Source organism: Sapajus apella, unplaced genomic scaffold, assembly GCF_009761245.1.
Source record: "Sapajus apella isolate SASKATOON/1434 unplaced genomic scaffold, GSC_monkey_1.0 scaffold36, whole genome shotgun sequence".
NCBI classification, from domain to species: Eukaryota; Metazoa; Chordata; class Mammalia; order Primates; family Cebidae; genus Sapajus; species Sapajus apella.
Window position 1 is genome coordinate 27639244 of NW_022436976.1, and position 26749 is coordinate 27665992.

General features: G+C 42.7%; 1 protein-coding gene across 1 annotated transcript in view; it reads left to right on the forward strand.

Moving 5' to 3' along the window:
- Positions 1–5507: 5507 nt before the first annotated feature.
- Positions 5508–26749, forward strand: part of DAB1 (DAB adaptor protein 1) — a 1264232-nt gene continuing 1242990 nt past the window's right edge. The window contains exon 1 of the mRNA XM_032297127.1: positions 5508–5824. The gene's annotated coding sequence lies outside the window, so the exon portion shown is untranslated. The remainder of the gene's footprint in view (positions 5825–26749) is intronic.

Sequence of the window (26749 nt, forward strand, 5' to 3'; positions counted from 1 at the left end):
ATAAAATAACACTGTGAGAACCTCAGGGAGGGTTCAATGAACTATTGCGCACAGTAGGTATATCATAAATTGCAGCATTCTGTGGATGCTTCTGATTACCACCAGAACACATTTCTGAATAAATCTCCGCAATTCAACATCTGCTAATTCTCTAAAGTACCCACCGTTTCTTTTCTACCGTTCATCCTTCTGTATCTCTCCTCCTTCTTTTCTTAATTCTGACAGAAGACTGTAAGGGTACTGTACTGTCTGGCTGATGGCCCTTGGAAAATGGGTAGATGGCACACAAGACTGGAGACAGAAGCTCGAAGTTGCAAGGGCAGGCGCACACCGGCTTCGGTACTCCACAGAGCTGCCATGGCACCTTTTCTGAAGGATCCATCTTCAGTGCAATCACTCTAATCACCCTGGCAACCATGCGCCCATAGACTCTGGCAACAATGCCAATGATAGTGAAAAGGGTTCTCTTAAACTTGCACCGGAGAGAGAGAAAACACACCTTGTCAGAGAGGTAGTGCGTGGCTCTTGGTCTCCCCTCTCTCCCTTACAGAATGGCTGAGCCTGAAGGGATACCCTCATTTCACAGACCTCCATAGCTGTACTCCATGGCCACAGGCCCTGCAGAAAATGCAGTGGAAAGAGTGCAGGCACTGGGGCCAAGAAATGTCAGAATTGAATCCTGACCTTGGTACCTTGGAAGAGGGGAGATTAGGCACATTAGTTTGATTTCTTCAGGTCTCAGATTCCCTATTTGCAAAACAGACATAACAATTCTTACCTCACAGGCTTATTGTGAGAATTAAACGAAAATGGAAGAGGCATTTAACAAGCAGTAATTGAGTTTTGACTCTGCCATCACAGTGGACGCCTGTTAATTTTGTCTCCCCAGTACTCCTTCCTTTTATCTGGTGAAAGGACTTTCTTGCCTTTGGGGAACCACCTCTTTTCCACTCCATGAAGTTGGGCCACAAGATTCATTCTGTGTCAGACTTGGTTAATCACAGTCCCTCTTGCCAAAGTAGAGATTAGGCCCCTGATTTAATCCAGGACAAGCTGAATATTTTATTTTATTTTTTCCATATGTTTGAGACTGGGAGAGAGAATATTTCTTTCCTGAGATGATAGAAGCCTAGAGCTCTTGATGGCCTTGTCCCTTCCTGCTGCCTACAGGAAGAAAGCTTTCTGAAATGGTGGGGGGTGGGGGGTGGGAGGCGAGAGAGAGAGAGAGAGAGAGAGAGAGAGAGAGAGAGAGAGAGAATGAACAAGCAAGCAAGAGAGATCACAGACATGATGACATCATAGATGGAAACAGGCTGGCTTTACTCTGGACTGCCAAGTGACAAAAGCCTCTGCCTTTGCCTTAATAAATTCCCTTTGCCTTAAGCTGGTGATCTCGACCTCTCTTAAAGAAGGTGGGTGGGGTAGGGGGCAGCACTGGAGTAGGAAATGACTATTTCTACAAACAGCAAGAGACAAAAGCAACAAGGTTTCTGAAAAACAATCTATGCCTGTAATTAAAATTACATTGTTTTATGCTTCACATTCCCATTGTCTTTATACTAATATACATTTAAAAGGAGACTGAGTCAATACCTTATTGCATGATTCCCCTTGAGTGTGGATCTGAAGTGAATGTGGTGAATGTGTGCAGTGTGGTCCTGCCTCCTCTGTGGTTTATAATTTCCTCTAGGGCTTGGGATTTGTTGTTTCCATATTTTTCTTCCAGCCACTAACTATAATATTCATACTTTTATCTTTGTACGGTGCTTTGCAAATCATTTTCATCTGGATTATCTCATTTGATTCTCAGGGCATCATCTGTGAAGGGCTAGGATGACTGTCCCTTCCTGTCCAATTGAAAAACAGAAGCTCACGTCCTAGTATCTTGGCCCCAAAAGAGAAAGACATCTGCAGAGCTTGTGCAATGATTACCCAGGTAATGGATGGTACAGGGGGTAAAAGAATTCCTAGATTTGGAGCCAGAAGGCTCAGGATTGAATCTTAACTTTTACTTACCAGCTAGCTGTCTGTCTCTGAGCAAATCATTCAGTCTATCTGTTTCTCAGTCTCACCGTCTGTCAGTTGGGGAAATAGGGGTGATAATTTTCCTTCAAGGATTCTTGTGAATATCACAGGAGATAATCTAAAATAAATGGCTTTCTAAGCTATCAAGGGCAGCCCAATTATTTGAGGCTGATTTTTGTAGTTACTCAAGGAGTGGTGATGTGCTGGGTCCAGCTAGTAGTACAGGCTCACAATAACTGACCATGCACACCTCTTCTTAATTCCACATTCAGTGATACTGTGTTGGTAACTTGAAATCAGCCAAGGTGAGAATATTTACAGCCAGGAAATTGGCAAATGCCATGAATCAGGGCTTTATTGTTGATCAGGCTTGTTAATAACCATCAGAGTCAGTTGTTAACCAGTTGCCAGTGGTGGTGGAGTTGGCAGGAAAGAAGAAAATGATACTAATTTTTAAGGTCATAGATAGCTGAGAAAATCCTTACATGATGCCCTTTAGTCTTCACAACTCCTGGGGAAGATAGTAGTTCAATGTTTTAGATGAGGTAATTTAACCTTAGAGAGGTTCATAACTTGCTTAGAAACACACAATAAATGACAGGAGAGATTGTAAATCAGGTCTCACATTCTCTCTGATTCCCATGCAGCAACCCAAAGGTACATCCATTAGCATCTTTTTTTTCCCTGATTTCCAACCCAGCAGTTGTGAGTAAGTTTCTATGACCACTTAACATTTAAGATCCCTATCTGGACTTCAATGTACTAGTTTTGGAGGGAGAGAAACTGGCTTGGAAAAAGATGGAGAGAAGTGCAGTACATTGAGTTGGCCACAAGGGAATGAGTTGACTGTGTTGGAGATCTACAGTTCTGGGTTTCCATTGGATAAATGCTTCGGGGTCCTGGGAATTATGCAACACCATTAGGGTTGGGGCCATTTGAAGCACGTGGGTATAGATAAGGAGAAAGTCAGAGCACCTGAGTCCCAATTCCAGCTCTGCTACTTCACCTGTTTGGGGTTTAGCTTTCTCATCTATTAAAGGGGGACAATATAAAATCATGCCTATTGTATCTCACTGAGTTTCTATGGTAGCAGTGGGGAGCAGGATCCTGGAAGCCTCTGGAATCTGTTATACTCTACTGACACAAGAAATTATCATGTGTCTCAGCTGAGAACCTTTCCTCTGGTTGCTAAGGGAGAAAGGACGGTCTGTTTTCCTTTCTTGCCATCTCTGGCTCTACATATCCCCCCCACAGCCCTGTTTTCTTTTCTATTTTTATACTTTGAGAGCTTTGTATGATGATGTCCTGCACGCTTCAAAGTAGATGGGTGTGGGAGACAGGAAAAAATTGAAGGGACCTAAACAAAATGAAAATCTTTCCTGCTCGAGAAGATGACAGATGGGTTTAGGGGCTGGTGTTACAAATGCATGCATTCTCAGATGCTGAGAGAAGCTCTTCTTGAACTGAACAGGCAACCCCCGCCAGGCCCTGGACAGAACAGAGGGGTTGTAGGAGCACTCCAGAGGTTCCTTGAAGACCTGAAGGTACAGAAATGGTGAACGTGAAATTAACGGTCATTTAGCACCTTAGGTGCCTTCTTTGTCTCATTTCATCCTCACAGTAATTTTATGAGAATTTGTAGATTATCATTTATATTTTCCAGTTGAGGAAAAGGATACTCAGAGAGTGGTAGGAGAAATTCATACCCGGGTTCCTGGGATCGCTGTCCAGTAGCCGTTTTTTCCTAGCAGAACTAGAGGAAGATGGGAAGTTGCTGTGGTTGTGGAGGTCAGGGACTTGAAAGGGACTTTTTTTTTTTGGAAAATATTGTTTTTTTTTTCTGAGACGGAGTTTCGCTCTTGTTACCCAGGCTGGAGTGCAATGGCGCGATCTCGGCTCACCGCAACCTCCGCCTCCTGGGTTCAGGCAATTCTCCTGCCTCAGCCTCCTGAGTAGCTGGGATTACAAGCACGCGCCACCATGCCCAGCTAATTTTTTGTATTTTTAGTAGAGACGGGGTTTCACCATGTTAACCAGGATGGTCTCGATCTCTTGACTTCGTGATCCACCCGCCTCGGCCTCCCAAAGTGCTGGGATTACAGGCGTGAGCCACCGCGCCCGGCCTGAAAGGGACTTTTAATCAGCCCTGTGAGAGGCTCTGATTGGATCCTCTGCTTCCACCCATGCCCCCTTCAGTCCACTCTCTGCACAGCAGCTGGCGTGAGCTTTTACAAATAAAAATCACACTGTCTCCAATCCTGTAACAGTTACATCTCTATTTAACCCCCAAAACTCCAAACTTAGCATCATATCGATTTGCCTTATTGAGCTTTCCCTATAAGACCGGCCTCCCTCTTCAACCTCTCCACCTCATCTCACATCACCAACTCATCACTTTTGCTACATTCTAGCCAAACTTCCTTCCTTCTGCTGTTCAGACACATTCAACCTGTTCCTGCTTCAGGGCCTTTGCTCTTATTTCTTCTGTTTTTAATGACTGGTTCCTCATCACACAGATCTCAGATCAGTTGTCATGTGCTTGGAGGGCTCTTTCCCAAACGCCCAGCTTGATGTCCTACCCCAGTCATTTTCTATCACATGTTGCCATATATTTAAATTTTGGTCAGTAGCGATTATTACTCTCCAACGGCTTCTTGCTGATTTACTTGTTTATTTTGCATCTTACTAGACAGCAAGTTACAAGAGAATAAAAATTGCTTGTCTGTGTTCTTTTGAATGTTCTGCCCCTCTCCATAAAGTAGAGATTGACTCATAGTAAGCACACAAAAATATTTATTGATAAGTGAATTGTTACTGACATATAATTACCCAAGGAAAGGCAGGCCTGCATTGGAAGAAGGAAGGAAAACTCTTATGATTTTCTATCACATACCATGTGTCAAGCTCTGTGCTTGTTTCATGTGATTCTCACAATTCTATGAGACATGATTCCCATATTGTAGACAAAGAAGTGGAAGCTCAATCATTTGGTCGTTTGCTAAGACCACACAGCTACAACTGAAACCCTGGTGTGCCTGCTTCAGTGCCTACACACTTGATTGTGGGGTGTGCATAACATGTTTCAGGGGTTTATGTACCAGCAGGAGAGTGTGTGTCTGCTGCTGCAAAATCTTGCACCTGTGAACACCCCAAGAAGGAGGAGGCTGTGTAAAAGCACGTGCAGGCCAAGACCCTAGAGGCAGCTCAGAGAGGGATCTCCCTAGTACATCACTTTTGCTTAACCTGAAGTCCGTACTTGCTAGGGGAGCATACACTGGGAACCGCAGACGGTGAAGACTGCAGAATGGCTGCAAGTTGTAGACTTCACTGTGACTGTAGCAGAGAAGGGAGTCTGCGAGTGGGTGCTGAGGTCCTTCCCGCTCGGAGCTCACACTCGCCAGGTGGGTCAGGCCGCGCCACTACTTCGGGCAACAGCATTCCGCGCTAGGTGGCGGAATGCTGAGGGGCTCCCCTATTCGGGGGAATGCGGTAGTGATGTATAAGGTATGAAAGATGTGGCCTGCAGAGAGCCGGTACTATCTCTACTGCTGCTGCTGCCACTGCTGCTGCTGTTGCTGCCGCTGCCTCTGCTGCCACCGCCACTACTGCTGCCAGCGGAGCTGCTGGGAGTGAGCATCCCCTCTCCGGGATACCCAGCTCCGTGGCACCTTTCGCGCGCCCTGGCCCCACAAGGACCTGCGAGCCCCGGGGAACAAAAGCGGAGCCCGCTCGCCCTCTGCTGCAGCCGGAGGATGAGTCGAGAGGGCTGAGCAGAAAGTGTGGTCCTTGGCAGCTGGAGGTAGGAGAAGACGTTGCGCCCGCCAGCCGCGGCGTGGGAGGCTCAGGGTGGGCGAGCTGGGGTAGGGGCGGCTGCGGGGGCCCATCTGGGCAGTGGGCGCTGCCCAGACCCGGCGAGGTGGTGGTTTGCAGCGCTGCGCCTGCACTACCCACTGTGGGTCGGGCGCCGCGCTCCCGCGGCCGCGAGGAAGCCTCCTGGGTGGGAAGTGGACGCAGCTGGGGAGAAGTCTGGAGCCAGAAGCCAGGCAGCGGCTGACGCGGCGGCTGCGGAGGGCTGCCCGCGGTACTTGGCTGCGCGCGTCTCGCCGCTGAGAGCGGGCAGGCGGCGGCTGCAGTGTGCGCAAAGTTTTGGGTGGCGCGCAGAGACGCAGGCAAGGGCCGCCGCACGGAGCCGCGCAAGTTGTGGCGGGAGCGCCAGGGCGACCCGGGAGGAACCCCCACGCGGACTCGCCAGAGACGGGGACCCGCGGTTCTTGCTCCCTGACACCCCACCCGGGGCCGGGTTGACGCGCAGCCATTTAACCCTTCTTGGTTCGGGGAAGGAACTTCATCCGCGTGGACGACTGGACTTCCCGGTTGGCTGGGCAGCTTCGAGGCTCCTGGCAGGTTCATTCCTTCTGTGGTCTTGAGCATTTACTCCCTCAGTCCACGTTTTCTTCTCTGTCCACTTCTCTACCTAGAAACCAGGCAAGCTGGCCAGGGGTCTTACCCGAAGTCTGTAATTTTAACCCTCGCGCCACCTGGACGCATGCTTGCTTTCTGCCCTCTCAGCTTGGCTCTTTGATGCTGCTTTGAAAAATGAGATGATTAATCAATTAGGTTAGTGGCCAATTAGGCATAACCTTGTAGGAAAATAATTATGCCCAGGTCTCTGGGCTTTCACTGATGGTGAGGTGGGAATCCAGCCCAGGTGGAGGGGTTGTTCCGAAAAGGTAGGGCTGATCAGGGAATTTCTGGGAATTTAAGATTAAAAAGATTCAAATACATGGTGGTGGCGGAGGTTGTAAGGGTGCAGTAGGATTGTGTGTGTGTACCAATTTTTGCCGAGAAAATTAACCCTTGGCAGCGCAGTAGGGGCGGACTTTGCAGGCAGCATGTTTTGAACAGCTCAGAAAAGGTGTGTCCCCTTGCTTTCCAAGCCCCCTCCTCTCCTCTCTTTCATGGGGGCTTTTGCCTGTATAAATCGCCTTGTAGTAGCTTTGCTGCCGCTTTGGGAGGCTGAGTTACAATGAATGCATTTTAGTTTGATGTCCGAGGAATCGCGTCGTTGCAGACCGAGGTTCCTTACTGTGCCTTCCGAGGATGCACATTCCCCCTGATCGTGTTAAATAAAGCAGTTATTAAATGGGTGCAAAAGGAAGACAATCTGTTTTCAGGGCTGGGAAGTTCTGTTGCGGAGCGGGGCTTCCTTTTGCTTTTGGAATGACTGGCGGGGTTTGGCACTGCAGCATTACAATACAGCCATATTAAAAAGGTCTTCAGAGCTTAGAGCTCTTCACCACTGCAGACCCGTCTTCCACACACTTCCCTGCCCAAATCCTTCTTGCAGGGAACATGTAGTGGATTTCAAACATGCACCATGTGCATTTGAACCCTTTTCTGCCTCTATTTTAAGATTTTTCTATCTATTTATACATTTGGATGCTAGATAGTAGATTTCTTTTCCGAAGGCAAAAACCTAGCGGTGTTCCCAGGGCAGAGGGATTTTTGCAACAGGTCCTAGGTTGGGGTTTTCTAATAATAGATCTCCCTGGCATTTAGCAACCTGGGGCCCGAGTCTCTCCACCAGTGACCTGACAAGGGTTGGACCAAAAAATCTCTGAAATCCCCTGCAGTGCTGACATTAGCTGGTTCTGAATTTTATGGCTTTTTCTGAGCTGAGCAGAAGGAGTAGCTGAGCAGTACATGCAATGTGACAGCAGCAGTGCCACCTCGCTCGCAGTGGAAAGGAATGGGGGCTGGCCAGGGCTTATTGGCAAATAGGGATTTCCCAGCTGGAAGACTGCCTGGTTATACCGGTGTGCAGGGACAACTGGGAGCCACAGGCTTCACCTGCCTCCCTCAAAATGAATGGCCACCATTCAGCACTCTCTCTTTAAGATTTTTTTTATTCTTGAATCTGGACTCAGCTAGTTGTCTTGTAGTGACCACATTTGTCAATCATATTCTTGCAAAAGCCTTGCTCCTTTTCTAAAATGGAATCTTTTGTACATAGTGGGAAGGGTTGCAAGGTGAGAATATAGGAGGAGAGGAAAGAAGAGAGGGGAAGAGGAAAAGGAAGGAGTGGAGGGAGGGGGGGACAGAGCTAAGAAACAGAGAGGCAGAGATACCTTAAGACTTCAAATACAACCAGACATTGGGAAAGAGGAAGCAGAGACAGACAACTAAAGAAGGAGTGAGCAGAAGAAGGAGGAGATGCAGGAAGGGGAGGAAAAGCAGGGAGGGAAATACTACCCTAAGAGGGAGCTACCAGAGCCCACATAAAGCAAGACCAGTCTTACCACCTGGCTTAGAAAAAATGTAAAAACAAAACAAAACAAAAAAACACCTCAAATCGCACAAGATTCAATCCACATAGGCTGGTAGCATGGAACTTAGCTTTGACATAATAAGACAACTATTTATGAAATACACATTGTACCACAGAAAGTCATTAACTGTTTCTCCATTCACACCTGACTGGAGACTACAGTTGCTGGTGTGGTGTTGGTGCTGGGAGGGGAGCTGTTTGCTTAGCAGACATGCTTCCTACCACCTGGAGAGTGTGCTCTTGCTTGGGTCAAGCTAGGTACTCTATTTGGACAGGCTGGGTTTCTCAACAATTTTGGAGGAGGTGTTTTTTATTTTTTATTTTTTTGAGACTTGTTTTCCATCAAATGGACAACTTTTAAAATCATGTATTATTTATTTATTTAACATTGGGGGGAAATGAAAAATGAAGAATAGTAAACACTCTTACATGCCACCTGGATCTAGCAGTGATGACAAAATGATTTCAATTAATTTCCTCCTCTCCAGCCTTCTTGCCCCCATTCCAGCCCATCCTCAGAGCCTCCAAGCTCATCTCCTGGTCTCCAGTATGGGACCTTCCACAGGTGTGATACATCATTCTAGAACATGGCTCTGATCATGTTACTCCCAGATCAAAAACATAAAGTGCTCCCTATTGCCCAAGGCATACTGTTCCAATTCCTGACTATAGACTTCAAGGCCTTTCACCATCTGGCCTTCTTGCTCCTTCCTCATGTTCTTGTGACACGCAACAGACACACACCCTCACACCATACACACACTACCCTCACACTGACACATCTACACACCTTCACACAGAATCACACATACTGTCACATACATGCACAGACATTACATTCACACCACTCACACTTTCACACATTCAGAAATACAAACACCCCCCACATACAGACAGCATCACATACAGCATTCTACACATACAGTATTAGACACTCTGTCAAACACATATACACAGCATTACACTTACATTACACACTACCATACTCATGCACACCTACCCACATACAACATCACATGCAGCCTCACACACACTCACATCTGTGCACTCACATACACACTCATATCACACCTGTGCTTCATATATGTCTTTCATACCTTTCCAGATGCTACTTTCACTCCCTGTCTGCAAAATGTCTTCCTATTCCTTTGTCTTGTAGACTCTATGCATGCATTAGGATCCATCTTAAAAGTGACATCCACTCAGAGGTCCCTTTCTCTCAGAAAGCTCGTGTTCCCTCAGTACTCTTTAAATGCTCTCTTGAAGTGCTGTGTTACAAGACTCCACGTGTTCATCTCTCTCACTAGAGTGAAATTTCCTTCAAAGCAGGGAGTGACTCATTCCCCTATTGAATCTCAGGGTATATCACAGTCCTCTGCATGAAAGTATATGATTGATGGATAATGACTACATTTGTTTTAAAAGCTTCTAATGGATGATTGACATCTTTGACACCTTCTAAACTTATTTGTTATTTTTTCTTAGTCATTTTTTGTTACCGATACTGATACACACTTTTTAAAGAAATTCAAATGATATAGAAGTGTGTAAAATAAAAAGTGACGCCTTCCCCCACTCCACCTAAATACCTTCTGTGTTTAATACACATTACTAAACATTGTCATTGCTCCTTTATTTTACATAATATTTTCCTAACTAGATTATATGCAGGAAACTTGCAACATATATTCATTTACATCCTCTTCATACCTAATCCAATACTGTATGTTCAGGATGTGCCCAACAACCATGGAATCAATGAACAGAGACTAGTTTGGTTTATACTTAAATAACTAGGTAGTTGGGTTTATTTTTAAATAAATACAATACTAATACTAGTTGGGTTTATTTTTAAAATTACATTTAAAAATTGTTTTCTTGATCTTCACAAAAGCCCAGTGTGACTGGTGTTGTAGAGCTAGGCTCCAAGAGGCTACAAAAATTGGTCAGGTTAGAAAGAAAACAAATAGTAGCATCTGGGTGGAATCAAACCCAGATCTCCTTCTTTTTCTTGCCTCTGTTTTTTTCCACTCTACTCTATTAGTAGGTCAGTGAGCACCTAGAGGCAGGTCATCTAATTCAGCTTCATATGCCCAATATTTGCTCAGAGCTTAAGAGTCGACAGAGCCCTTTAGTCCACATCTTCACAGTTGCCCTTCCAATTATCTGTCCTTGTCCTTTTGCAGATGAAAAACAGAGGTACATGTGATAAGCTAATGCTACCTGGCCAAGTTCCTAAATCCAGGAAGGAATAGAAGGTGTTGAACTCAGGTCATGGGGTCTAGGGCTGATTCTGTATCCTTAGATTTGATAGTTGATCCCAGGAAGGAGCAGGCTACCTTCTGCTTTCACTTTAGTACAGTGACTGAATGGGGCAGACAGAAGCTGCTTCCTGGAGAGGGGTGGGCTTTTCTGACACTCATGTCTAGGGACAGCATTGGCAGTGTGCATGTTTTCTGGGACAGTTTCATTAAGAGATATTCTTTTCCCCAATTCTGTTCTTCTGCAGCACTTGTTTGAATCAGAACCATGGACAGAGTCTGTTGCTTGATACTTCGGTAAGCAGTTGCGGACATAGTTCCTGGTTCTGTGTGTGTGCTGCAAAATCTGATGGCATGATTAAAAACCTTGGTGTTGGAATAATTTGTCAGTGAAGCGGTGGTTACTAGAGGCCTCCAGAGCTTGACTTTGATAGCATCTGCCTCTGGGTAGTAGTGTAATTACAACTCTCAGTTACTGAGAGCTTGCTGTATGTCAGACACTGGGTTGAACACACTACCTGTATTCTCTCATTTCATCTTTCTAACAATCCTAGGAATAGTATTATGATTCTCAGTTTATTCTCACATGGAACGTGCCTAGCACAATAAAATTCAGTAAGTTATTTGCTGAGTTTTTGATAAATAGAGGAGGAAACCAGGGATCAGAGACATTAAGTAACATGTCCTAGGCACAAGCTAGTGCATTTCAGAGCTTGGATATAAACTCAAGTCTTTCTGACTCTAGAGACTGTAGTCTTTTGAGTGCTTGTGCTTCTTCTAAATTGATAATCCTGACCAAGTGACATAATAGAGCTTGAACGTGGAAAAGCTTTTGTCCAACTCTTTTATTTAAGAGAGAGGGACATTTTCTATGTGCAAGCTGTTGCTCCAAACACTTTAGATACATAAACTTGTTTCATCTTCACATTCCACAAATAAGGAATATGAGGCACAGCTTAGTAGTAGAACTGGGATTTGATCATGAGTAGTCTGTGCCCTTTGCCACTTGGTTATATAAGACTCTGGGACCTGTGTAAGATCCTAGAGCTCCTCAGCAGTAGAACCATCATCACCATCACCACAGCCCTCATCATTGTCATTGTTGTTGCTTTTGTAGCAGCTGTTTTTACTGTGTACCGGTGCCTATGGGTACTTTTCATATGTTATTCCATCAATTCTAAAAACAATCCCATATTTCCGTAGAAGGGAACTGAGGCTCAGTGAGGTTCAGTGAGTGCTTAGAGTCACGTGACAAGTGAGAGAAGGACTGGGATGGGATTGGGACATCGTGTGTCTAGTCTCAACATCTGTTCTCATTTTCTTTCTCCAGGTTCTTTTATTCACTGATCCTTGTTGTTGCTCTTAAGATTCAGCAAAGCATGAAATGATGAAATTTTTCTTTTTTTTTTTTTTTCATTGTCAACTCTTTGCTCAGAAGAATAATTTTCTAAAAAGACATAGAATATGCATTTCAGGGGCCTGAGTTTTTCTTCCATCCTACTATCAGGCATCAGAAGTGCCACCTGATGGTGCTGGATATCCTTTTCAATTCCTAGAAATGAAATAATAGTACCTGTCTTGTTTTGTAATATGGTGATCAGAATAGAAAAGTTGTGATCCTTGTGATTTGAACCCTCACTTTGAGAGTAATAGGCACCTTGTGAAAGGTAGAAGAGAATGTTTCTCAGACTGAAATAAACTGTTTTGGGCCACTGTGTGACACTAGCTGGTTTGGGCAAGGAAGTAATCATTACATGGTGACATTTAGGCTCTTTCCTCATTGGCAATAGTACAAGAATCCTATGTAATTAATAGCTCTTCACTTGGGAATTTAAAAAACAACCATTTTGCAGAGGACAAGATAAACAGTGACATCAGACAGCCTTTCAGTTTATCTGGCAAAGCACATGTGGTTCCCATCTCAAAAGGGCAGGCAGACTTCAAACAGGATGAATACCAAATAAAGAATTCATTTGTATTCATAGGCTTTTAATAAATAAAAACAATAATTCTTTTCCAAAATGAGCTCTGAGCCATAGGTATTGATACTGTTTGTTTAAAATGCAGAATACAGCTTCTTATTTCAAAATGACCACTTTTTTTTCTTTTTTTTTTTTTGGAAGCTTGAGCTCAGATCTTCAGTGACATTTTTTCTCCAAGCAAATATTTACAGCCAAGTTGGAAAGTGACAGGAAGGAGGTTTAAAATGAAAATGTTACCAAGCTGAAGTTTACATCTGAGTACAACACATGGTGTCACCATGGACAAAGTCCTAAGAACTCAAAATATTTTCAATTTGTAGAATTTGAAGAAACCAAGCTGTTTTCATTTGTTAAGGTTAACTCTAAAAATCACATTTTTGTACATGTATCATCATGGTCACCATTTCCACTCCCTATCTGCTTGGTTTGACTCTAATCATGCGACATCAGCCATTTGCTTATAGTTTATTTTTTTCCCTGCTTCTTCATATGAGGGTGAACCATCTCAGGGTTAATTCCCCATGTTTATTTCTACTTCCTTACCTTTACTTACACAGTTTTTCCTGCCTGGAACTTTCTCCCTCTTCAAAACTCCTCCAGACTGAATAGTCTCTTAAAGCTGAGGTCAGGTACCATGCCCCATATGAATTCTTCTTTTAATTGACTTCACTCTATAATGACCATCAGTGACATTTGTTGTTTTCATCACCTTATCGACTTTTTGCCCAAATTGTACAAATAATACAAATTAATTGTAAAAAATAAAAAAGTGTAAAATGATATAAGGGTTAGTAAAAATCACTTCAAATTCTAGTTATTTGCATTATCTATAATTTGGTACAATTCTTTCATTTATCTCTTTAGACATATAACTACTAGCATATGTAGATGGATATAATTTTACTTACTCTGCCTTGTTGTGGATACATATTCTGCCTTATTATGTAGGCTGTTTACTTTTTATCCTGGATATCTACTTTTTAATACAGCTTTTTTGCTTGTTTACAAACTCACCTAACAATCCAGATGCCTCTGTCTCTTCTAAGTTTCTATAATTGTTTACACATACATCCATTCACATACACACATATACAGAGGCAGGGATTTTTGTCATTGGTTTAAATATGATATCATATGTACATTTTTGCATTTGTCACTTAAAGCACCCTGGAAAATTATTCTCCCTGTCATCCAGCTCTCCTTGAGTCAATATGTATATATATATATATATATATATATATGTCATTATTTTCAATGGTTGTATAAAATTTAATGGAATGAGTATACCATGGATTTTTCAATCACTTTCCTTCTGATAGGCATTGACTTTTGTTCACTAATTTTTATAAACAATGATGAAATAAGTATTCTTGTACCCTTATTATTTTTAGTGGATGATTTAACTTTTATGGGTAGATTCTCAAAAGTAATATTTCTTAGTCCAAGTGTATGTGCTTTTTAACGTTTTAATCGATGATGCCATATTGTTTTCTAAAGAGAATATAGTAATTCACATTTCCTTTAGTGTATGTAAAGTAACATATTCCCCATATCCTTGCCAGCAACATGTGTTATCATTCTCTTTTATTTTTGCTAATTTGATAGGTAAGAAGTGATATCTCAGCACTGTTTTACTTTGTACTTTCCTGATGTCTGCCAAGGAGAAGCATCTTTTCACATTTGTTGTGAAAAGATTTGGATTTGCTTTTAAGTGGTAATTAATCATTTTGCCCATTTTTCTTTGGATGATTCTTTTTCTTATTTTGTAAAGGCTTCTTTTACATTATAGACAGTCATTTTTTCTTTCATCTACATGGTGTATGACTTTCCCTCCCTAGAAGTATGGTCTGGTGTTATAATGATTTATTTATTTATGTGTGTTCAAATTAGACCAGGAGTTGCTTGACAGTACTGACGTATGTGATTCATCTCCAGGACATCACATCTAGGGCAAGGCCCAAAGGGGCTTAGGTATAGAATAAATGGTTCTAACACTGACTATCCAAATGTATTTCATTTAACAATGGATTATAGGAAATAATTTATGTATGTGGCATCACATGGACTATGATGTTTCAAATAAGCAAAGTTTCAAGATGACTAATGTTCCGAAAATAATAAGTGAATTACATAGTTCTCTGCTTTTTAAGAGAGTATGACTTGAAACACCGTGAATATCAATTATTGTGCTGAGTTATATCAATAATATTCTTAAGGGCTATTTAGAGACATGAGAGTATTTGCCCCTACATGTATGAGTAGCCCCAGACATACGGATGTATGGATTTTAAATTCTCCTAACTTTATGTGCGGATTTAAAATTCTCACATCTATGTTCTATACTTTTGTCATCTCTCCTCACTATCAGATTATGCTATTAGGTCTTGTTAATGTCAGTTTATCTGCCTTTAAAAATGACCCTGTATATTGTCAAACTCTTTAACAGCAAAAGAAAAGAAAAGCGGTCCTTTTGCCTTTCTGCTCACCCTTGTATTGTCTGTGGACGAATATATCAGGAACCATAATTATTGGAAATGTGCATATGATGGGAGTCAGTAACCACCAAATTTTGGCTTGGGTACCATTCCTATGAATAAAGTGCTTCGGCTTCCAGTGAAAGTATAGCTTTGGCTGCTTAGGTGTCTTTTTAGTTTTTTTCTTTGTTTACAACTATATTCTGGGAAATCGAGGTTGCTGGATAGGTGAAGTGGTTGCATGTCATCTTAATTAATTAGGTTATAGATCCTAATTTAATCAACTAAATGTAACCAAGATCTTAAATAAAGTACCTTAAGAGTGTATTTACAATGGTAAAAATACATTTCTCAGTCTTGTAAAAGTCTGAGTGTTTACGGCTGATGCTTTAAGCTGTGAAGTTGTGTAAGGTCTAAATTTCTTCGAACTTGTTGCTCCTTCATCCCTAGGCCATTGCTTTCCATCTTCATGATCCATGATGGTGTGTCACCATATCCTTATTCTAACTGGATGGCAGAAAGAAAGAAAAGTCAGGAGAAGAGCTGCCCTTTTTTTTTTTTTTTTAAGTGTATGACCAGAAGTTGCACTCATAATTTTATTTTACATTCTTATGGGCCAGGACCCATCAACTGGCCATTTTTAACAGAAGAGAGACTAAGAAATATTTATTCTGCATGACCATGTGCCAGAATTGAGGTTCTATTTTGGGAATGTGGGAAGAATGGGTGTTAGTGGACAGTGTGGCAGTCCTGGCCATGCCTACTCTCATCATTCTGGTGTCCCCTCAGTTTGCTTGTAAGATGGAGTGCAAGGCAGCAGTTGCCTACATCTTTTGCACCTCACCTCCTACTGCTGTGTGGAGTGTAAAATAGTTACTCAGCAAAGACAACTTTATATTTTAACCTTTCTATTCTTGTTTTAATGATGGGAAAATGCAGGGAAGAGAATTTGGTTTGTTAATGACTTGAGGCTCTGGGATGAGAAGCCCTTGGGCTTCTTAGCTGATTTTTCTGTAGTTTAGTTCGTGTGCTGTCTAGTCCTTTATTGCTCCACTCAGTTTTTAAAATTTTTATTTCTTACTTATTCCTCATTTTCAGCTCTGAGAGGTGCAGGTGTGGAGACCACATGGTTTGGAAACAGTTGTACTTGGACAACTCTGTCAAGGGGGGAAATCAGCCCCCTGCAAATAATATAAGTGAGCTGAAGGTTTGAGATTATGACTTCTTGCAAAAGGGTCCCCTGGTAATCAACAGATTGCATCTCCTAGCTGAAGTTTCTGCACTCCATGGGCTCCCATTGACTTTCTAATTAACATGAAAGCATCCTTTTCCTTATTCCAGACAGGCTCTGGAATTGGGTTTGCTCTAGCCAAATGGCTGATTCTAACTTGTTCTCTGTTTCCAAAGCACAGTGTGATGTTATTCTTTTTAGGAAGTAGGATTACAAGGGATAAAATTTAAACATGCCCTTTGTTCCTCCAAGTTAAAAACCAAATGGGAAGTAAATATTGGAGTTTGACAGACATGAAAACGTGCACCTTACTTCTGTTAAAATTTGATTGGAGAATTTAGGTTGTGCAGCTACTTCAGCCTTCCTAAGTTGGTCTGAGCAGGATAGCTCCAGGAAAGCAGTGAAGGAAGGTCTTCTAAGATTAGAAGCGCTGAATGACATAAGAGAAGGAGCTGTTCTGTCTTGTCAATTAGGTTCTTAGTTGCAGATGACATCATTTAAGCTGAAAGGGATTTATTAAGGGGCGTTGGGTAGTCTACAGCATTCCAGGAGGGGCCTGAAAGCCAAGCTTGAATGTTGGATAGATGGCCAATCATATCATGGAATTGTTGGAGTGGACACAACACCGTTGCTAGGATAGAAGGATCTTCATCTGAACTGCCCCGGAAGTTATTCTCTGTGCATATGGTATATACCTTCTATCTTTTTACACACCCTTCTAAGCCTCATGTAAGTATGTCTGCTTAGTGTCTCCAAATTACTGTGTAGTTACTTCTGGTTCCCATGCAGAAGTATAAGGAAGCATAAAAATGGGGCTAGAATGATGCTGAGAGAGCCTATAGCATGTCTGCAATAGCCATACAAATTTGCTCTTTTTCTGATTTCACTGATTTAAAAGATAAATCAATCCCTTTTCTCTGAAGAGAGAGGCTGGAGGTGCCACTGCCTTGCTCTTCCTCTCTGGGCATTGGAGTGGAAGTAGGCTATAATGTTCCCATTGAGCATCGCACATTTGCTTACAAATCCTTAGGGGCTACAGTGGCAAACAGGATATCCCAAACTTCTTAACATGTCAGAAAAGCCCCTTCTTGGCTTGTACCCAGTTTTTTCCGTCTCATTCCTCTCTAGTATTCTTTATATTCACTATCTGGTCCTCTCCTCTGGGCTCCATCTATTCTGAACTACCTGGAAGTCACTTGAATATGTCCCTGCCCTCCCACGCCTCTGCTCTCCATACCCGCTGTCCCTTCTCCTTCAACCATGAGCAAAATGCCCTTTGTGCCATGTATCATTTGACACATTTACCCTTCATGATGGAAGCATCATTTCCTCTGGAAAGCATTCTTTGCTACCTCCTAGACTGGGTGAAGGTAACCTTCCTAGACGTACCCAAAGCAATCACTTCTGTTTTTAACTCAGCACATAACATTGAGACCCTTGGTCTATCCTGCTGCTTGCATTACTGTGAGCTTCCTAAGAGCATGGTTTATATCTTTGTATCTTAATAGCTAGCACAATTCCAAATACTTAGTGTACAAATGAGTACAATAATGAATTAGAGGGTACTGCCAAAGGACATGGGCTTTGAAGTTAGAGCTTGACTTTGCCACCACATAGTTGTAAAGCTTCGGACAAGTTAAACATCATAGTTCTATGAAGGCTAAATATGATAAAATGATGCACGTACAGTGCTTACCAAACACATAGTAAATACTAAGAGTTGGCTATTATTTTTGTTATAACGAGATTATCATTATACTCATATCATGTACTTCAGGTGATCAGTATATGATAATGACCACTAGTCCACTTTCTGGACTAACATGTAAAGTGGTAATGTATGACATTTCCATTTGCTGTAGAACTACACCAAAATATGTTGAAGCCAGCAGTGGCTGCAGAATAGGGATGAAAATAGACAGAAATTGACAGAAGTCACTATCAGGCAAAATCTGTGATGAAGCATTTCAGTGACAGTGTGTGAGAATGCCTCTTGACATCGGGTTTCGGTAACTGTACTGTCACCAAGATTTTGTGAACAATTCTGTCTCCTTTACATAATTTTTTCTTTCTTAGATTTTTTTTTTTCACTTAAAAAAATGACCCCGAGGTGATACTGCAAACAGTGTCAAAACTTCAGGGAAGGTCAAACACTTTCCAAGGGATTGCCTGGAAGCACACATCCTGCTGTGTTCTCTCTGTGCCTGTGCAATGTTAACACAGTAGGAGCTTCAAGTTGATGTCGAAAACCAGCTTGGAATATAGCAAATGTGTTCTTCGCGCCAACCTCCCAGCATAATGTCTTACATAGAGTACATGGATTTTCATCTGCGTAAGTGCAAAATACCTTCTTTTTCTCTCTTTTCCCTGTGGGTCATACTGATTTCACTATATTCAATTCAGCAAACATTTATTGAACCCCTACTGTGTGCAGGGAACTCTACTGATTCTCTCCTTCTGTGCCTGTTTTTCTTACTACATTAGCATTACTGCTTTATTAGAGGTAAAGGCTTGCGTTAAAGGAAAAATAGGAGTAGCTAGCATCTATTGTTTTTGAGGGAACAGCATTCGCATTTTGTTTTGAGATGAACACCACTTTATTTCTTTGTGTAATTTTTAAAATTTAAGTTCCGGGATACATGTGCAGATCATGCAGGTTTGTTACATAGGTATACGTGTGCCAGGGTGGTTTCCTGCACCTACTGACCCATCCTCTAAGTTCCCTGCCTTCACCCCCCCCACCCCACAACACCCCACAACAGGCCCTGGCATGTATTGTTCCCCTCCCTGTATCCATGTGTTCTCATTGTTCAACTCCCACTTATGTGCGAGGACACAGCATAAGTATTTTTTATTACTAGATTTTATAGAAATATTTCTTGTTACTGGGGCCTCTATTGAAGTATAGTGGGGAGAGGGAGTAAAAGGACTAAGGACATAGTCCCAATGTGATGTATGATTTTGAGCATGTTAACTTCTCTGGGTTTTGGTTTCCAGTGGTTATTAAGAATCTTTCGGCTCCGATATATTATGATACAAAAAAAGTGTAAAAGCAACATAAAGTTTGGATTTACTGTGTTTGCGTGAACAGTACAGTGGATTTGGCGTTAGGAGCTTGGTTTGAACTAGAGCATTGACGTTTGGCCCGTGTGGTGTTCGGTTTGAGCTTCAGCCTCCCAGGGCCCTTCTCTATAGAATGGGGACATTGCCTCTTACCTTTCCTGCTGCATAAAGTTGTTGTGAAAGTTCAAAGAGATGATGCATGTGAAAGTGAATTATGAATAACAAGGGACTATTTGCACCCACATATAATCTCTTATTTCTGTTAATAATCACCTTGATTTCGATATGTTATTCCAATGAGCACTTTTGCATTTGGTCTTCTGGGTTGCTTGAAGGAAACACTGCCTTTCAGTTTTTGTTTCTGTTTTTCCCCTGAAGCAGTTGCAGAGTATCTCAAGTAAGTGGGTGCTGTGTTCCCTGTGCGTCTTTCTGATGAACACTCGTCTTGGATCTCAGAGCCTGACTGAGTGCATAATCTTTTATTGGTTAGCCTGAAAGGAACCCATTTGTTCCCTGCGAGATGAGCTGTTACTGTGAGCCTCTGTCCCTTGGCATCTGGGGCTGTATGCATGGGAGAATCCAGCTATGGATCTCAGAAACCTTTTAGAAAGTTTATTGGAAGAAGGGAGAACACATTTCTTTGCAGGTTGTTCCCTCCTTCCTTGGCCTTGGCTCATTAGTCAGAGCAGGACAAGTTTGGGGGTTGGGGGTGGGTGGAAGGGCAGGGCTGCCAGCCAACGGGTGAGCCCAGGATCCTTACAGCCTTGCTCTGGCCTTTTTGCTGCCCCTGGCCAACAGGTGTCCAATTAGCTTTAATTGGAAGGTATATTGCTGCACGTGGTTTGGGGTGACTTGTGGAAGCGGGCCTCCTGCAGCAACTTTCCCTTATTTTTTCCCCAGGCCTGACCTGATCTCATTTCCTCCAAAAAGAAGACTTTTCTCTCTTGATCTGTGAATGACCTGGTCTAAGGGCCAAAGAGACAGCTTCTCTCCAGACTGCAGTCACTAGGTCTCCTGAATAAGGGCTAAGCTGCCCAACTAGCCCTTTATTTGGGTTCCTGGTGGATTTTGCAGTTTGGTTCACTGAGGACGATGCTGTTGTTCTATCTGTGCCAGATGTGGGTCATCTGAGTCCTGGTCTCTTGTAATACCCTGCTGATACAGGAGGATTTCAAAGGGCAAGAGAGAGACCCAGGGAGATCATTTTGCCATAACTGCTTCCTTCACCCCTCTCTCTATACACACCCATGTATACTCTTTATATTACAGGCAAATTAAATTAATGGTATAACCAGAACTAGGGTTCAGGGCTCCCAATCTAAGAGGGAATGTGTGTCTGGCTCTCACATTGGTAGAACTTTGTTTCCTAATTTTTTTTCCCTCATAGCCCAGGTGCTTAGAAAATTCTAAGAAATAAATAGATAAGGGCCTTGAAATAGAATGTTTTCATGGTTCAGCAATTGAGTGCTGCATTCAGATCCCAGTTCTACCTCTCACTAAATATCTGACCTTCAACAAGCTACTTAACATCTTCAAATTTCAGTTTCCATTGCTGTAAAATAGGGATGAGAATAATCAGACCTACTTCACAGGATGCCTGTGGGCATTAATGGAGATAAACATTTGGCTAAGAGCTCAGAGCAGTATTTCATTAAATGTTAGTTACCATTTCTAATGAGCTACCTAACTCTCCACCCATTACACAGATGAAGATACTGAGGCAGGTTGTGTGACGAGGGGGTAGATTAACTTGTCCAGTATTACACTAACTAGACCCAGGGCCAGGAGTAGGTTCTAATCTCTGTTTTCTTTCCACTTCACTGTTACTCATATCTGAGAAGCAAGTCTAACCTGTACTTTTCTTCAACCAGATAAATACCTGTCTTTCTCTTTTTTCTCTTATCCATTTCCTCTAGACTTTGTACCTACAGAGTCTAGGAATTCTGCTTCTATGGGGCTGCATAAAGGTCATAGGCTCTGGATGTCACTTCCTCTGGCTCAAGCCTTCAATGGCTCTCCATTGCCTCAAGATGAAGTACAATCCCTTCATGATCTGGCCCAGGCAGTCTGATCATAGGGAACCACTGGCAGTTCCTGTGTGTGCCCTGCTCTTGTTCACTTCTGAGCCCTTGACATCCTGGGGCAGGGTTTGTTGAATGAATGGTGATGAGTGACTCAGAACCCTTCCAGCTTTCCAGAGAACTGTGATTCTAGCACTCCTAGGGGAATAGACAAGTGGGCCCAGCAGGAGGAGGTCCCCCATTCCTTCCACGCTGCCAGCCCCCTGCCTTGTCCATCCTTGTCCCTCTCCTGATGGCTGAGCACAGTGCCTGCTTGGCAGGCATTTCTGCCCCACATGACTGTTTTCCGCTCAGTGTGAAATGTCATTTTTGCAGGGTTCTCTCTTGTTCTGCCTCTGGGCATCCTGCATTCTTCCCCTCTTGTCACCTACTGCAAGGTCTGCCAGTGCCTGTTAACTTGTCTGGGAGTGCCAGAAGGCAAGGACCAGATCTGTTTTGCTCCCTATTGTAGCTCCAGTCCTTGGCAGTCAATAACCAACAAATATTTGCTAAATGAATGAAAGAATGAATGAATTCAGGATTGGATCAGTGGCAGGGAAGCAGACAAGCATGAGTTAGGAAAAGAAAGTGTGGTCTCAAGTCCTGGCATATCTGACGTCTCTAGCTCAACTGATTGTAAACATCGGGCCTAGCCTTTATTTTTCTCATTATGTTTAAAACCCACCAGTTGCCCAATAGTATAATTTCCTAAGTGGTTTCATTTCAGCTCTGCTAATTGAAAAGAACTGAGTGCTTTTTGAAGGCTGACTTTGTGTGTGGCTGTCACTGTTGAGAGTCAAGACTGGTTGTCAATCACTGACAATAGCTTGCCGTTCTGGAATAATTTAAGTTTAGGTCTTTCTTTCACTCAGGCATTCAGACTCTGTTATATGTTTTCATACTGAGCTGAGAACAATCTGGGGTGAGAAACTGTCATGTGTTCTAGGAGCTGAAATGGAGATTTCTTTTTTGATTTCAAATTCTTACAGTCTGTGGCTCAGAGTAGTTTGAAAGGAAGACCAGATTTCGGAGTCAGACTTTCTGGACTCCAGGTTTGAATCCTTTGCTTTCCCACCCACCTTACTAGGCAGATGATCTTGACACAGTTTACTCAGTTCCTGAATCTATTTCCTTATACAATCATAGGGGATATAAATACTTTGTGTTGGAGATTATCATGAGAATTAGAGAGATAATGGAAAGCCCTTGGTAAGAGCAGACCCTGGAAACAGCAGCACTTCTCACCAGCTCCTCACACTGCAGGCAGGTTCCTCAGGCATCTCATTGTAGACAGCACTCCAAAGGGGGTTCCATATGGTGATTGGAGGGCTCTGGGGAACAATCAGACCTGAGTTCAAATCCTAGCCCTGCTACTTCACTTACCATCTGGGAGCATAAATGCATAAATCACATGCTTCTAGAATTCCTTTACTATAAATTGGGGATAATGATACCTACTCATCAAGTTGTTATGGAGATTGAAATTATGTGAACTATCAGCATAATCAATGCTCAATAAATGTTATTTCCTTTCTCCTCCTCCTCTGTACATTTCAATATACTTAATTTACATTAGGAGATAGGAGAGAAAAAGAGAGAAGTGATTAAGAAAATACTCCCTACTTTCTGCTTTACATTAAAGAGCAAGCATATAAGCATTTGCACAGTATTCTGAGTCACGCCTATCTGCCACTTCTTCATTTTTTCAGCAAATATTTATTGAGTTTCTACTATGTGCTACATAGAGTTCTAGGCACTGAGATATAGGGAAGAAGAAAACAATGAGTGTGTTCAGGTGGCACTAACAACCTACTGGGAGAGGTAGATAATATAATGTCAGCAATAGTCAACAAATGAGAAGAGAAGAAAGCAGGGAACAAAGAATCTGCCATTTATAAGTGAATGGTCAGGAATGGCTGCTCTGAGGAGGTGACATTTGAGCAGACCCTTTGTTCTTGCTGTTTTCTCTTCCTGGAGTGCCACCACTATCCCTTGTCACTCTGTATCAGCAGATCTGCCATCATCAAGACTCCACTCAAACATCATCACCTCTGAGTGCCTTTTCTGCCCACCTTTTGAGACTGAGTTAGTCTCTTCTTCCTCTCTGCTCCCACAGTCCCTTTTACTGTCAGTATTTTCCATGTTTAACACCCTCCTCCCTCCTTCTTCCTTTGAGCTTCACTGTCAGGCACAGTGCTAGGCACAGAATGAGTTCGTCAACTGTGTGTGTGTGTGTGTGTGTGTGTGTGTATGTGTGTGTGTGTGTGTGTGTATTCACTCAGGTGTCAGCCCATCCTGACCACATTTGGGGATAGTGGGCAGGTAGCCTCAGAGCTGGTCCTGGGGAAGTCTGCTTAGCTCTGAGATGGTACATTGTCTTCAGAAATGCAGAGCAGTACTTTTCATGAGTTAGGCATGCTGAAGGAAGACTGCTTCTAGTTCCATGGCATGGACAGTTCCATCTAAGCTCAGCACTGAGACCTACTAGGCACACTCTCTTCTCATATTTCCAGAGCTCTTTAATAATCTTTTCCTTTTAGAAGCTACATGTCATTGGGAAAATTATTTAATCATTGTAGACCTGTCAGGTATTTTGGCTTTTGGCTGGAATTAAGACAATTGAACATGCTGTTTCTTGAACCTCTTGCTGGTCAGAAGCCATGAGTGACTGGTATTGTTGTTGAATAGTTTAAAAACAGGAAAACAAAATAGCACAAAATAGTTTATGGGAAAGAGCATGGGTTTGGAGTTAGATAAACTTTGAATCTAAACTCTCCCTCTTGCTATTATTTTTACCTGTAGTAAACTACTTCATCTCTGTGAATCTGAATTTTCTCATCTGCAAATTGGAATAATGGGTACCAACATCACTGGCTGTTATGGAGACCAAGTGAGAAAATGCGCAGAGAGTGCATAATTAAATTTGAACTTTGGAGACTGTACTCCAACTGTCCGCACTTGGTTATGTTCCAATCAAGAACTCTGAGTTTGTAGTCAGTGTACTGTTACTCAAACAGGATAGTCATCACGTAGCACAAAGCAAATCCTGTTTCTTAACTTGTGGTTTGCTCTTACTCTGTGGCATAGTCATTACTATAGAGTGTAGAACGTCATTATACAGTGTAAATGTGGGGTCTCTAGCCCACAACTCTGCACCTTTGTCTAGCACTCCTGTCCTCATACCTTAGCGGTCTGTTCTTCAGCTTGTTTCTCATCTACTTTGCTTGTCCAGTCCACTGTGGTTCTGCCTTACCTTCTCCCTCATGTGGCAGAGTGGAACCAGCTGTCCTGAGACCTGAGTTCAACATCTGGTTTGCCCATTTGCACGTGTATGGTCTTAGTCCAAGTCATCTCACTTTGCTGAGTCTCAAGTTCATTGTCTTTAAAACAGTCCTGCTCTGCGCTGCCTATGATGTAATGTTTGGGTAATAAGTTTAAAATTAGAACATTTTAGGGCTCTATCTGAGTTAGGGTAGAGTGGTATCTAGCTCTACCACTTATCGTGGTGACCCTGGCTAATTCACCTACTCTCACTCACACTCCCTTGACTCAGTTTCCTCATACATACAATAAAGATAACAACAATGACAACTAATGCTTATTGAAGTTTACTATGTGCCAGGCATTCTTTTAAGTACTTTACATTTCTTAACTAATTTGCTCCTCACAATAATCCTATGAAGTTACCACTATAATCATCCCCATTGCAAAGTGAAAATGCAGAGCCACAGAGTGATTAAGCACCTTGTTTCATTAAGAAGTATCACATTTAATAAGCAGCAAAGGTGCAATTCAGAACGAGTCTGTTTTTCTCCAGAACTCACAGTCTTAACCATCATACTGTATTGCCAACCACGGTGCTGTAATTCCTATCTTGCAAAGCTGTTGTGAGGCTTAAGACTAAATAGACAGTGTCTGTGATATTGTGGATGTTCAATCCATGTTTCACTTTTTTGAAGCTTAGCACAACCTAGCCTTAATAAACACTTACTTTGTTGCTGCATCTGGCCATATGTCTGCTTCTGATGAAGCCGTGATTTTCAGGACCAGATATGTATCTGGAGCTGTTGTTTTTCTGCAAACCTGGGATGTCATGAGTAATGTACCAGGGGCTTCTACTTCTAGGGGATCCTTGTAAGAGGGTGCCACTTTGTCCTTTGTATCAGTTCTTTGTTAGTGGTCAAGTCGGCTGACTGTCGTTCGATAAGGAATTGGGCTTTGTTGTAGAGGTGGGTTTTTTCTGAGCACAAGGAAGGCAAGGTCGGGTCTGCAATTTTCTCTGGCTTCAGGAACAAATACTCCTCCTGCTCGCGTAAGCCTGGGAGTCTCAAGAGATGTGGGGATTGGTGATGGCCTCCTGCCTGGTTGGCTATTACACACAAAGCTGAGAGCAATTTTTAAAGTCTTCTCGCCATTTTGCTCTCCCTTTAAAAATTAAATGCCTGACACTGAGGTGTTTTATTCCCAGACCAGCTGGCCTTTAGGAGGATGGATTGGAAGTGAGAATATCTGATGACTTCTTTCCTAACCTCAGTGGTTTTCAAGGATGGGAAAGGCCGCAGGAAAGGAAAGTGACCTTGTTCTTTTTGTCAACCTAATGAAAAAGAAATGAAGCATCAGTCTTGATGACTGAGTTACGTAGTGAGGGAGCCATGGGAAGGATGTAGGAGCAATGGCATGATGCGGGGTTTAAGAGTCGGTGAGACTGGGAGGTTGCATAATCTGCATGGCATACTGGAATGAGGACTGGACTAGGAGCAGAGAGACCTGGGTTCTCATCTCAGATCTACTATGTGTCTGTGCAGTTCTGAGTCAGTTGCTGACCCTTGTGAAAATATTACATTCCATGTTTAGTATGTAGGCAATGTAGTAGAGTGGTTAAAAGCAAGCTTTGTTGTGAATTTTTAGTCATACTGCTTCCTCCTTGGGTAATTTAGTTACTCTTCTTCAACAGGCTCAGCGTTCACATCTATAAAATTAAGAGCTTGGAGGCCAGGCCTTTGCTTAGCTAGTGCTTCAAATGACCCCCATCACCCCTCTGCAGTGCATTCTCTTCTTCTTTGCCTTGGTATTTTCTTATTCCTCCTTTAGAATTTAGTGCTAACTCCTCTTTGGGTGGAAAACCTTTCAGATGCACCCCTCCATTGATTGAGATACCCTCCATCTCTGTATTCCCATCACCCCCAGTGACTTTCCCTGTCATTACACTTATCACTCTGTGAGGTCCTTGAGGGCCTAGGTCTGGTTCTTCTCCAGTGCCTGAGAGCCCTATGCAGGATCTATTTCCAAGATGCAGTCTCCAAATACTTGCTAATAGAGTGAACG